The sequence below is a fragment of the Dreissena polymorpha genome, chromosome 2 (assembly GCF_020536995.1).
Source record: "Dreissena polymorpha isolate Duluth1 chromosome 2, UMN_Dpol_1.0, whole genome shotgun sequence".
Lineage (NCBI taxonomy): Eukaryota > Metazoa > Mollusca > Bivalvia > Myida > Dreissenidae > Dreissena > Dreissena polymorpha.
Window position 1 is genome coordinate 44,807,965 of NC_068356.1, and position 13,336 is coordinate 44,821,300.

At 38.5% G+C, this 13,336-nt stretch overlaps 1 protein-coding gene across 2 annotated transcripts in view; it reads left to right on the forward strand.

The window, feature by feature from the left end:
* The window catches only part of LOC127866871 (sodium-independent sulfate anion transporter-like), an 87,714-nt gene that overhangs the window by 2,495 nt on the left and 71,883 nt on the right, over positions 1 to 13,336 (forward strand). The window contains exons 1-2 of one of the 2 annotated variants that reach the window (XM_052407695.1): positions 2,199 to 2,343; positions 9,638 to 9,742. The gene's annotated coding sequence lies outside the window, so the exon portion shown is untranslated. Of the gene's footprint in view, positions 1 to 2,198; positions 2,344 to 9,637; positions 9,743 to 13,336 lie in introns of those variants that run through there. The other variant, XM_052407694.1, reaches the window with a different exon arrangement.

Consider the following 13,336-nt stretch of genomic DNA (forward strand, 5'->3'; position numbering starts at 1 on the left):
AGCGATAAGGTTTTGACAGAGTAGGATAGCTGGCCCAAGCCCAACCCTCCTTGGGACCTTCCTTGGTGGAGTTTCTAAAAAGAATTACTTATCTTACATGTAAACCATAAGGTCCACAAATGCTATATGTGGTATTGAGTTTATAATATGGTATAGTTGTCCTCCACTTAGTTCCATTTAATCTTTTATCTAAAACCACAAGACTGAAAGCTTAATTATGTTTTATAAGACGTTGATTTGTGGTTTTCTGCAAACAAAAATCATGCCTCAGGGTAAAAAACTGGCTAAACCTTAGGGGTCACATTTGTTTTATTTTTACAACTTTCTGCATATTTCAATATTTGGCAGTAGGCTGTATTAGTGGCCACTTTGAAAAGGTCCTGTTTTGATGTCATTGGCTTTGTGCAGGATAACTGTTAATATAATTAATAATATATAAGTCTTGATCATGTATCATCTCATTGGTAGAGTGTCTGTGATATTGAAACATCTCTTATATAATTCATGGAAAACCTTTTTTCAGCTTTTTCTGTCACTGTAAACTAAGATCTGTCACTGCAAATTAAGTTCTATAACTGTTGACTAAGATGTGTTTCTGTTATATAGGTTCTGTCAACGTCAACTAAGATCTGTCACTGTCAACTAATATCTGTCACTGTCAACAAATGTATGTTACTGTCAACTAAGATCTAACACTTTCAACTAAGATATGTCACTGTCAACTGAGATATGTCACTGTCAACTAAGATTTGTCACTGTCAACTAAGATCTGTTATTGTCAACTAATATCTGGTACTGTCAACTAAGATATGTTACTGTCAACTAAGATATGTCACTTTCAACTAAGATATGTTACTGTCAACTAAGATATGTTACTGTCAACTAATATTTGTTACTGTCAACTAAGATGTGTCACTGTGAACTAAGGATTGTCACTGCCAATTAAGATATGCCACTATCAACTAAGATCTGTTGTTGTCAACTAATATATGTCATTGTCAACTAACATTTGCCACTGGTAACTAAAATATGTTACTGTCAACTAAGATATGTCACTGTCAACTAAGATCTGTCACTGTCAACTAAGATCTTCCACTGTCAACTAAGATATGTCACTGTCAACTAAAGTGTTTAATTGTCAACTAAGATCTGTCACTGTCAACTTAGATCTGTTGCTGCCAACTGACATCTTGCACTATCAACTAAGATCTTACAACTTAGATCAGTACAGGTTGATTGATCTGCCACTGTCAACTAAAATCTTTGTCTTTCAGCCAAGACCTGTCACTGTCAACTTAGATCTGTATTTGTCAATGAAGATCTGTCACTGTCAACTGAAAAGCATAGCATATTGAACGTGATCAATGTTGGTTTCTACAATGCCTTATTGCCTAAGGATCAGTAATATAATATAAAAGAGACTTGTTAACAGATTGGCATATATTACAATATGAAAGAAAATTGTGTACAAAAGATAAAAATATTACTACAACTATGGAAATGTACTTCTGATGAATAATCATCAGTTTATATGTAATTATGTATATTGCCTATGTTACATAAAATTTAATTATGGAATTATTAGGAATCAATGTCTCTGTTGTTTGTGATAAAATGCTGACACAAATAAAATAAAGACTGCAATCTTTAGAGTTAAAACTGGAAACCTAGATTTGAAGGCATTACTTAGGCTTCACATTCTTAGAAGGAGGATTCAAATCCTGATGGAAGCAAATTAAGTTATTTTTTCTTTGTTTAATACTTGTTTTGTATGCTTAAATCTGTTATGACATTGAATGGCAAATTACATAAAACCCGATACACAATTCTGTGAAACAGGCCCTTTAAGGTCTATGATTAATAAATTATGTGCCTTTTTAACAGTTTCTGCCCCATGTGTCAACTCGCATTTTATGCAATTTTCATAAAAAGTGATATTAAATGAAGGAGGAATAACTGCCCCAAACTACTGTTGGTAAATTAGCCAGATTATCAAATATTTTTTTTATACTTTTTAGCTTAGGTCTGGGTCAATATCCATTATGTAACATATTATATTGCTCTGTATGTACATTGGACCTGACCTCAATATTGATAATTTGTAAATGAATACAGATACTTATCTGATTGCAACATGTTGTCATCTCATGTCAATACAACCCTTAAATGTAAGACTGTAACATGAAGCTGCTCAATGAATGCAAAATTAATGATCCACTGACAGCTGTTCAGCTTTCACACAAACAGATCATCTGACTAAAGTTAAATTTTGTTCTGTTTAAATGTTTTCTGTGTTTGTGCTCAACAGTTATTTTGCTTATGTTTATCTATCTCAACTTCAAGGTATCTATTTCTGGTAATTTGTTTTTTTAAATGAAATATTAAGGATTTTTGGATGTAAGGTAAACTGTCTGACATTAAATACCTTTGTACGGATTGTTATTTCAGCATTTGAATTAATTTTTTTGTCACAGTAGCTTATTAAAGTTAACCTTTATATGCAAACAAGTTTGCTTTAAGAATACTTGTTTGATTTTATGAGGAAATGCTGATTTATTGATTCATATATTGTCCTGATTGCAAGAAGCTTATGTATAAGCTACTTTTCAAATGTCAGTCTCTCTGTTGTTTAACAAATGTCAGTCTTTCTGTTGTTCAACAAATGTCAGTCTCTCTGTTGGTCAACAAATGTCAGTCTCTCTATTGGTCAACAAATGTCAGTCTCTCTATTGGTCAACAAATGTCAGACTCTCTGTTGGTCAACAAATGTCAGTCTCTCTGTTGGTCAACAAATGTCAGTCTCTCTGTAGGTCAACAAATGTCAGTCACTCTGTCCGTCAACAAATGTCAGACTCTCTGTTGGTCAACAAATGTCAGTCTCTCTGTTGGTCAACAAATGTCAGTCTCTCTGTTGTTCAACAAATGTCAGTCTCTCTTTGTTGGTCAACAAATGTCAGTCTCTTTGTTGGTCAACAAATGTCAGTTTCTCTGTTGGTCATTAAATGTCAGTCTCTCTGTTGGTTAACAAATGTTAGTATCTCTGTTGGTCAACACATGTCAGTCTCTCTGTTGTTCAACAAATGTCAGTCTCTCTGTTGGTCAACAAATGTCAGTCTCTCTTTGTTGGTCAACAAAGTCAATCTCTCTCTGTTGGTCAACAAATGTCAGTCTCTCTGTTGGTAAACAAATGTCAGTCTCTCTGTTGGTTAACAAATGTTAGTATCTCTGTTGGTCAACAAATGTAAGTCTCTCTGTTGTTCAACAAATGTCAGTCTCTCTGTTGGTCAACAAATGTCAGTCTTTCTCTGTTGGTCAACAAATGTCAGTCTCCTTGTTGGTCAACAAATGTCAGTCTCTCTCTGTTGGTCAACAAATGTCAGGTTCTCTGTTGGTCAACAAATGTCAGTCTCTCTATTGGTTAACAAATGTTAGTATCTCTGTTGGTTAACAAATGTTAGTAATCTGTTGGTCAAATAGTCAGTCTCTCTGTTGGTCAACAAATGTCAGTCTCTCTCTGTTGGTCAACAAATGTCAGTCTCTCTGTTGGTCAACAAATGTTAGTCTCCTTGTTGGTAAGCACAATAATAATCAGTAAAGACTCTTTCCACCTAGACTAGATTAATGTTTAGAAGAGAATTCCTTTAAACAAAAAATTCCATGAAAGTTGAAAGTGTTGTCTTCGATTAGCCCGTGAAGACTCACATCTTATCTGGGACAACACTTTACGCACATGCATTGTGCCTAGATTTTTGTTTCATTTGATTAATAAGATAAAGACTAGTCAAAGGGACTTGTGGTTAGAAAAGCCTGAATAATTGAACCATAGGTCAAGGTTTGTAAAATTGGCAGGTCAATAATTGGGCTGGGATAAAATCATAAAAGGCTCTGCATACATTTTTATTCCCCCGCCATTATAAAGGAAGAAGTTCAAAATTATAGTGTTTTCCCTATCCTTGGGTGTTTTGGGTAGGGGGAGAATTGTTTTTGTATGGCTCAAAACTGAGTTAAGCATGGTGGGATCTCATTGAGATTAGCACAAATGGTTATGGCGAGACGGCTTTTTTGCCAGGTTCCAAGCTGGATTATCAAGGTCCCTGTTGTGAGCTTGAAATAGTTTGCATTTAAAATTAAATTTGAACAAATGATAACAACATTAAAATGTCACTTGCATCAATTAAATCGATATTTATCGGTTAAGATGCCCTTTTTATCTCACCTGATTGCTCAGGTGAGCTTTTGTGACAGGTCTTTGTCCGTTGTATGTCCATCTGTCCGTCCGTTAAAATTTGCTCGTAAACACTATAGAGGCCACATTTCTTGTCCCATCTTCATGAAACTTGGTCAGAAGCTTTTTCCCAATGAAATCACGGCCGAGTTTGAAACTGGGTTGTTCCGGGTAAAAAACTAGGTCACTAGGTAAAAAAAAAGAAAAACCTTGTTAACACTGTAGAAGTCACATTTCATGTCCAATCTTTATGTAACTTAGTCAAAATGTTTGTCTTAATGATATCTTGGTTCAGTTCAAAAGTGGTTCCGATTTGTTGAAAAACATGGCCGCCAGTGGGCAGGGCAGTTTTCCTTATTTGGCTTTCGAGAAACCTTGTAAACACTCTAGAAGTCACAATTTTTTTCCAATCATCATGAAAGTTGGTCAAAACATTGGTTCAATTGATGTCTCGGACGAGTTTAAAAATGGTCGAGATCATTGAAAAAACATGGCCGCCAGTGGGCGGGCATTTTTCTCTATATGTATATAGTGGCAGTTTAACCTATTTGGCTATAGAGAAACCTTGTAAACACTCTAGAAGTCACAATTTTTGCCCAATCATCATGAAAGTTGGTGGAAAGATTGGTTTTATTGATATCTCGGACGAGTTTGAAAATGGTCGGGATCGGTAAAAAAACATGGCCGCCAGTGGGCGGGGCATTTTTCTCTATATGTATATAGTGAAAACATGTGAACACAGTAGAAGTCACATTTTTGGCCCAATTTTCATGAAATTAGCTCAAAACATTTGTTTCCTTGATACGAGAGTTGAGTTCAAAAATGGTTCCGGTCAGTTGAATAACATGGCTGCTGGGAGGGGGGCAGTTTTCTCATTATCCCCCCCCCCCCCCCCTTTCGAAGAAGAGGGGGTATATTGTTTTACTCATGTCGGTCCGTCCACCAGATGGTTTCTGGATGATAACTCAAGAGCGCTTATGCCAAGGATCATGAAACTTCATAGGTACATTGATCATGACTCGCAGATGACCCCTATTGATTTTCAGGTCACTAAGTCAAAGGTCAAGGTCACGATGACCCGAAATAGTAAAATGGTTTCCGGATTATAACTCAAGAACACTTATGCCTAGGATCATGAAACTTCATAGATACAATGATCATGACTCGCAGATGACCCCTATTGATTTTCAGGTCACTAGGTCAAAGGTCAAGGTCACGGTTACCCAAAGCAGTAAAATGGTTTCCAGATGATAACTCAAGAACGCTAATGCCTAGGATCATGAAACTTCATAGATACAATGATCATGACTCGCAGATGACCCCTATTGATTTTCAGGTCACTAGGTCAAAGGTCAAGGTCACAATGACCCGAAATAGTTAAATGGTTTCCGGATGATAACTCAAGAACGCTTAGGCCTAGGATCATTAAACTTGATAGGTACATTGATCATAACTCGTAGATGACCCCTATTGATTTTCAGGTCACTAGGTCAAAGGTCAAGGTCACGATGACCCGAAATAGTAAAATGGTTTCTGGATGATAACTCAAGAACGCAGCCTAGGATCATGAAACTTTACGGTACATTGATCATGACTTGTAGATGACCCCTATTGATTTTCAGGTCACTAGGTCAAAGGTCAAGGTCACAGTGATCCGAAATAGTAAAATGGTTTCCAGATGATAACTCAAGAGCGCTTAGGCCTAGGATCATGAAACTTCATATGTACATTGATCATGACTCGTAGATGACCCCTATTGATTTTCAGGTCACTAGGTCAAAGGTTATGGTCACAGTGACCTGAAATAGTAAAATGTTTTCTGGATGATAACTCAAGAACGCTTATGCCTAGGATCATGAAACTTCGTGGGTACAATGATCATGACTCGCAGATGATCCCTATTGATTTTCAGGTCACTAGGTCAAAGGTCACTGTGACCTGAAATAGTAAAATGGTTTCTGGATGATAACTCAAGAACGCTTATACCTAGGTTCATGAAACTTCATAGGTATATTGATCATGACTCGCAGATGACCCCTATTGATTATCAGGTCACTAGGTCAAAGGTCAAGGTCACAGTGCCAAAAAACGTATTCACACAATGGCTGTCAAGGTCATGGTGACTCAACTTAGAAAAATGGTTTCAGGATGATAACTCAAGAATGCTTACGCCTAGGATCATGAAACTTCATAGGTACATCGATCATGACTCGCAGATGAAATAATGATGAAACTTGACCAGGATGTTTGTCTGGACAATATCTAGGTCAAGTTTGACCTTTGATAAAGATTGAATGAACGGACTCCTCTCAGGTGAGCAAACTAGGGCAATCTTGGCCCTCTTGTTTAAAATTATGATGTGTTCCAAGAGTAAAAAATGTACATACCATGTATTTACCTTCTTCATAATTTTTACTCATATCTTATTTATTGTTTATGTAATCCCTGTCTCTCAAAATTCATTTTGGTGTCCTTGGGATTAAAAATTTATTGACATATTTCTAGCTGAAATATTATTGGTTAAATCAAAGATATGCCATGCATTCACATCTCTATGGAAGAAAGAATACGATTGAAATCCACATTGTGCCATCATTGACTGTGATTGTTATTGATTAATATTTATGCCCCCCTTTGAAGAAGAGGGGGTATATTGCTTTGCTCATGTCGGTCGGTCCGTCCACCAGGTGGTTTCCGGATGATAACTCAAGAACGCTTGGGCCTAGGATCATGAAACTTCATAGGTACATTGATCATGACTCGCAGATGACCCTTACAGATTTTGAGGTCACTAGGTCAAAGGTCAAGGTCACAGTGACCCGAAATAGTAAAATGGTTTTTGGAGGATAACTCAAGAATGCATACGCGGCCAACAGGGCGAACTCTGAACAATATAACTGAAGCAACTGGTCTGTAATCCTAAATCTATAATTATGAGTCCAATGAAACATCATCCTTTGAGTAAAATAAAGTGGATCAGTAAAAATATTATCAGAATATGAGATTTTTTGTATATTTTGTATATTAAATATTGTGTTAATGTTTAATTTTGTTGATTAATATAAATATAAGCAGGGCAGGGGAGGTAATACACTATTATATCTTTCTTATATACAGGGGAAACAAATGCAATAAGTTTAAATTTCATGTTTAATAAATAGAGGATATTTATCATGTCAGTGTGAGATCATTTGTTATTTTTTATGATCACATTTTATTATTACCTTGACAAAACAACACTTACCTGAATACCACAATGGATTCCACCCAAACAATACCCCACGCCCCTACCAGAATCCCTCCCCCCCCCAACCTCACCCCCCATTTTTTTTTAAAACATCATCAAAAAAATTACCACACCCCACATTAAACCCCCCTCTCAGCCCCCACCTCCCCTTCCCCCCACCCCCTACCCCCAATATTTTTTTTAAACATCTAATAAATTACCACACCCCACATTATAACCCCCCTCTCACTCCCCCCTACCCCCCCCTACCCCCCCACCCCGACCCCCCCAATTTTTTTTTAAACATCTAATAACTTACCCCACCCCACATTATTACCCCCTCTCACCCCCCCACCCCCTACCCCCCCACCCCCCCAATTTTGTTTTTAAACATCTTATAAATTACCAGCCCCCACAGTATACCCCCCTCTCACCCCCACCCCCCTACCCCCCCACCCCCCCAAAAAAAACAATTTTTTTTAAACATCTAATAAATTACCACACCCCACATTATACCCCCTCTCACTCCCCCCTACCCCCCAACCCCCCAAAACAATTTTTTTTAACATCTAATAAATTACCACACCCCACATTATTACCCCCTCTCACCCCCAGCCCCCCTACCCCCCACCCCCCATTTTTTTTTAACAGCTTATAAATTACCACACCCCACATTATACTTCCCTCTCACCCCCCACCCCCCTACCCCCCGCCCCCCACCCCCCACCCCCCCCAAAAAAAAACATTTTTTAATCTAATAAATTACCACAACCCACATTATACCCCCTCTCACTCCCCCCTACCCCCCACCCCCAACCCCCGAAAACAATTTTTTTTTTTTAAACATCTAATTAATTACCAAACCCCACATTATTACCACCCTCTCACGCCCCAGCCCCCCCCCTACCCCACCTCCCCCCAATTTTTTTTTTAGCATCTTATAAATTACCACACCTCACATTATACCCCCCTCTCACCCCCCACCCCCCCCTACTCCCCACCCCCCCCCCTCAAAAAAAATATTATTTTTTTTAAAACATCTAATAAATTATCACACCCCACATTATACCCCCTCTCACCCCCCATCCCCCCAACCCCCCACCCCCCCCCCAATTTTTTTTTTTAAACATCTTATAAATTACCACACCCCACATTATACCCCCCTCTCACCCCCCTACCCCCCAACCCCCCACCCCCCCCTCAATTTTTTTTTTAACATCTAATAAATTACCACACACCACATTTTACCCCCCTCTCACTCCCCCCTACCCCCACCTACCCCCTCCCACACGCCCCCCCCCCCCAAATTTTTTTTAAACATCTAATAAATTACCCCACCCCACATTATACCCCCCTCTCACCCCCACCCCCCCTACCCCCTACTCCCCCCCCCCCAAAAAAAAAAACATTTTTTTTAAAAAACATCTTATAAATAACCCCACCCCACATTATACGCCCCTCTCACCCTGCACCCCCCTACCCCCCTGACCCCCCCAAAACTTTTTTTTTTAAACATCTAATAAATTACCACACCCCACATTATACCCCCCTCTCAACCCCCCCACCCCCCCAACCCCCCCCCCCCAAAAAAAATAAAAAAATAACATCTAATAAATTACCACACCCAACATTAAACCCCCCTTTCACTCCCCCCTACCCCCCCCCCCCCTCCCCACCCCCCCCCCATTTTTTTTGTTTTATTTTAAACATCTAATAAATTACCCCACCCCACATTATACCCCCCTCTCACTCCCCCCTTGATCATTACTGGCAGATGACCCCTATTGATTTTCAGGTCACTAGGTCAAAGGTCAAGGTCACAGTGACTCGAAATAGTACAATGGTTTCCGGATGAAAACTTACATTAGGTCAAAGGTCAAGGTCACAGTGACAAAAAACGTATTCACACAATGGCTGCCACTACAACTGACAGCCCATATGGGGGGCATGCATGTTTTACAAACAGCCCTTGTTATATTTTAGCCGTGTCATGCGAAAATCAGCATTATGCCAACACATTCCCCGCATTCTGGTCACGAGCTAATCTGTCCGCTATAAATTCACACAAGCTTTAGTTGTATTAGTAGCCAACAATTTAGCTCTTGACCAGACTGTAAAATTATTCAAATAGGTCATAAGACCCATTATCACGTAACCTTACTCATTTGATGTGTACTTTATTTCAGAACAAGTTTGCAAGCAGTAACGATATTTGTCTAAGATTTCAACAGAATCCACTGGCACAATGACTTGACAGTACTGACATGGACATAGTGCACTGATAATTTATGGTATGTATTGTCACATTATGGTTAGAAATTGTAGGTGGAATATGTGGGTTTACCTCATGTAAGAAATATTGAAAATTTTATCAAAAGGGCCAGTAAACATGACAGTCACAAAGTGCACATATGTACAAATAAGCTTATCGATGAGGGAGAGATTAAAGAATAGTATAGTTGACACAAGGCCGGGTATGTTTGTATGTTTATGGTCAAGCAAAAGTGTTTATACAGTAAAATCTCTCATTAAAAGTTTTGATAAAGCTTGTAAATATTTGGGTGGTTTGTTTATCCCGTTCCCAGGGCTTCATTGATTCAGTATCTTTAGTAATCTAGCCAATGAGCAATAAGCACTCATAGAACACTGACCAATGGAATTCATCACTGAGTTTAACAGGGCAAATGTTAGAGGGAAATAGTCAGTTAGCATTTAGATCTAGAGGTGAACAGATGGAAAAAGACACAATCATGTGGAAATCACAACGTATTTGTATAATTGAAAATATTAGTTATGTCAGACATTAAATTGGACTAGAAACTGATATATTGTATTGTTGAATATTTTATCCCACATTATGCAGAGAAATTAACACTAATAGAGAGGGACGGACTTGTCCCATGAGCGACACGGGAAAATGGTAGTTAATGCAAATCTCGTCATCATGGCAATACACGCATGACGAGATATTGAATGATAGGCTACACACCAGTAATTTAAGAGTAATGAACATAGCTAGTAACTATGTGTCGACCATGAACTATGAACGATTACATGACAGTATTTTATATTAAAAAAATATATAGAATTAATGTTTGTATTAAAGGTATATATGTACATACATAACATCTGGCTTTCCTACTGGTATAATTGGCCATTTTTGTGTAACAGATAATACAAATGTGAAATGGGAAAATGTATGAGATTGAAGTATCTGAGCTCAGTGTATGAGATTGTAGTATCTGAGCTCAGTGTATGAGATTGTAGTGTCTGAGCTCAGTGTATGAGATTGTAGTGTCAGAGCTCAGTGTATGAGATTGTAGTGTCTGAGTTCAGTGTATGAGGTTGTAGTGTCTGAGCTCAGTGTATGAGATTGTAGTGTCTGAGTTCAGTGTATGAGATTGTAGTGTCTGAGTTCAGTGTATGCGATTGTAGTGTCTGAGTTCAGTGTATGAGATTGTAGTATCTGAGCTCAGTGTATGAGATTGTAGTGTCTGAGTTCAGTGTATGAGATTGTAGTATCTGAGCTCAGTGTATGAGATTGTAGTGTCTGAGCTCAGTGTATGAGATTGTAGTGTCTGAGCTCAGTGTATGAGATTTTAGTATCTCAGCTCAGTGTAATTATGTATGAGATTGTAGTATCTGAGCTCAGTGTATGAGATTTTAGTATCTCAGCTCAGTGCAATTATGTATGAGATTGTAGTATCTGAGTTCAGTGTATGAGATTGTAGTGTCTGAGTTCAGTGTATGAGATTGTAGTGTCTGAGCTCAGTGTATGAGATTGTAGTGTCTGAGCTCAGTGTATGAGATTTTAGTATCTCAGCTCAGTGTAATTATGTATGAGATTGTAGTATCTGAGCTCAGTGTATGAGATTTTAGTATCTCAGCTCAGTGCAATTATGTATGAGATTGAAGTATCTGAGTTCAGTGTATGAGATTGTAGTGTCTGAGTTCAGTGTATGAGATTGTAGTGTTTGAGCTCAGTGTTTGGGATTGTAGTGTCTGAGCTCAGTGTATGAGGTCATAGTATCTGAGTTCAGTGTATGCGATTGTAGTGTCTGAGTTCGGTGTATGAGATTGTAGTGTCTGAGTTTAGTGTATGAGATTGTAGTGTCTGAGTTCAGTGTATGAGATTGTAGTGTCTGAGTTCAGTGTATGAGATTGTAGTGTCTGAGCTCAGTGTATGAGATTATAGTATCTGAGCTCAGTGTATGAGATTGTAGTGTCTGAGCTCAGTGTATGAGATTGTAGTATCTGAGTTGTAGTGTCTGAGCTCAGTGTATGAGATTGTAGTGTCTGAGTTCAGTGTATGAGATTGTAGTGTCTGAGCTCAGTGTATGCGATTGTAGTATCTGAGTTCAGTGTATGAGATTGTAGTATCTGAGTTCAGTGTATGAGATTGTAGTGTCTGAGCTCAGTGTATGAGGTTGTAGTGTCTGAGTTGTAGTGTCTGAGCTCAGTGTATGAGATTGTAGTGTCTGAGCTCAGTGTATGAGGTTGTAGTGTCTGAGTTGAAGTATCTGAGTTCAGTGTATGAGATTGTAGTATCTGAGCTCAGTGTATGAGATTGTAGTGTCTGAGCTCAGTGTATGAGATTGTAGTGTCTGAGCTCAGTGTATGAGATTGTAGTGTCTGAGCACAGTGTATGAGATTGTAGTATCTGAGTTCAGTGTATGAAATTGTAGTGTCTGAGCTCAGTGTATTAGATTGTAGTGTCTGAGCTCAGTGTATGAGATTATAGTATCTAAGTTCAGTGTATGAGATTGTAGTGTCTGAGCTCAGTGTATGAAATTGTAGTGTTTGAGCTCAGTGTATGAGATTGTAGTGTCTGAGCTCAGTGTATGAGATTGTAGTATCTGAGTTCAGTGTATGAGATTGTAGTGTCTGAGCTCAGTGAATGAGATTGTAGTGTCTAAGTTCAGTGTTTGAGATTGTAGTATCTGAGTTCAGTGTATGCGATTGTAGTATCTGAGCTCAGTGTATGAGATTGTAGTATCTGAGTTCAGTGTATGAGATTGTAGTGTCTGAGCTCAGTGTATGAAATTGTAGTGTCTGAGCTCAGTGTATGAGATTGTAGTATCTGAGCTCAGTGTATGAGATTGTAGTATCTGAGCTCAGTGTATGAGATTGTAGTATCTGAGCTCAGTGTATGAGATTGTAGTATCTGAGTTCAGTGTATGAGATTGTAGTGTCTGAGCTCAGTGTATGAAATTGTAGTGTCTGAGCTCAGTGTATGATGTTGTAGTGTCTGAGCTCAGTGTATGAGGTTAGTGTCTGAGCTCAGTGTATTAGATTGTAGTATCTGAGCTCAGTGTATGAGATTGTAGTATCTGAGCTCAGTGTATGAGATTGTAGTATCTGTGCTCAGTGTATGAGGTTGTAGTATCTGAGTTCAGTGTATGAGATTGTAGTATCTGAGCTCAGTGTATGAGATTGTAGTATCTGAGCTTAGTGTATGCGATTGTAGTGTCTGAGCTCAGTGTATGAGATTGTAGTATCTGAGCTCAGTGTATGAGATTGTAGTATCTGAGCTCAGTGTATGAGATTGTAGTGTCTGAGCTCAGTGTATGAGATTGTAGTGTCTGAGCTCAGTGAATGAGATTGTAGTATCTGAGCTCAGTGCAATTATGTATGAGATTGTAGTATCTGAGCTCAGTGTATGAGATTTTAGTATCTGAGCTCAGTGTATGAGATTTTAGTATCTGAGCTCAGTGTATGAGATTGTAGTGTCTGAGCTCAGTGTATGAGATTGTCGTATCTGAGCTCAGTGCAATGATCAACCAAGAAGCCCCATAACTGAAAAATTATGGCCCCTAGTTTATTCGAGCCTTGTTCTGGAAAAACAGGCCTTTTTGCATGCGTAAAGTCACAACACTTTTAGCTTT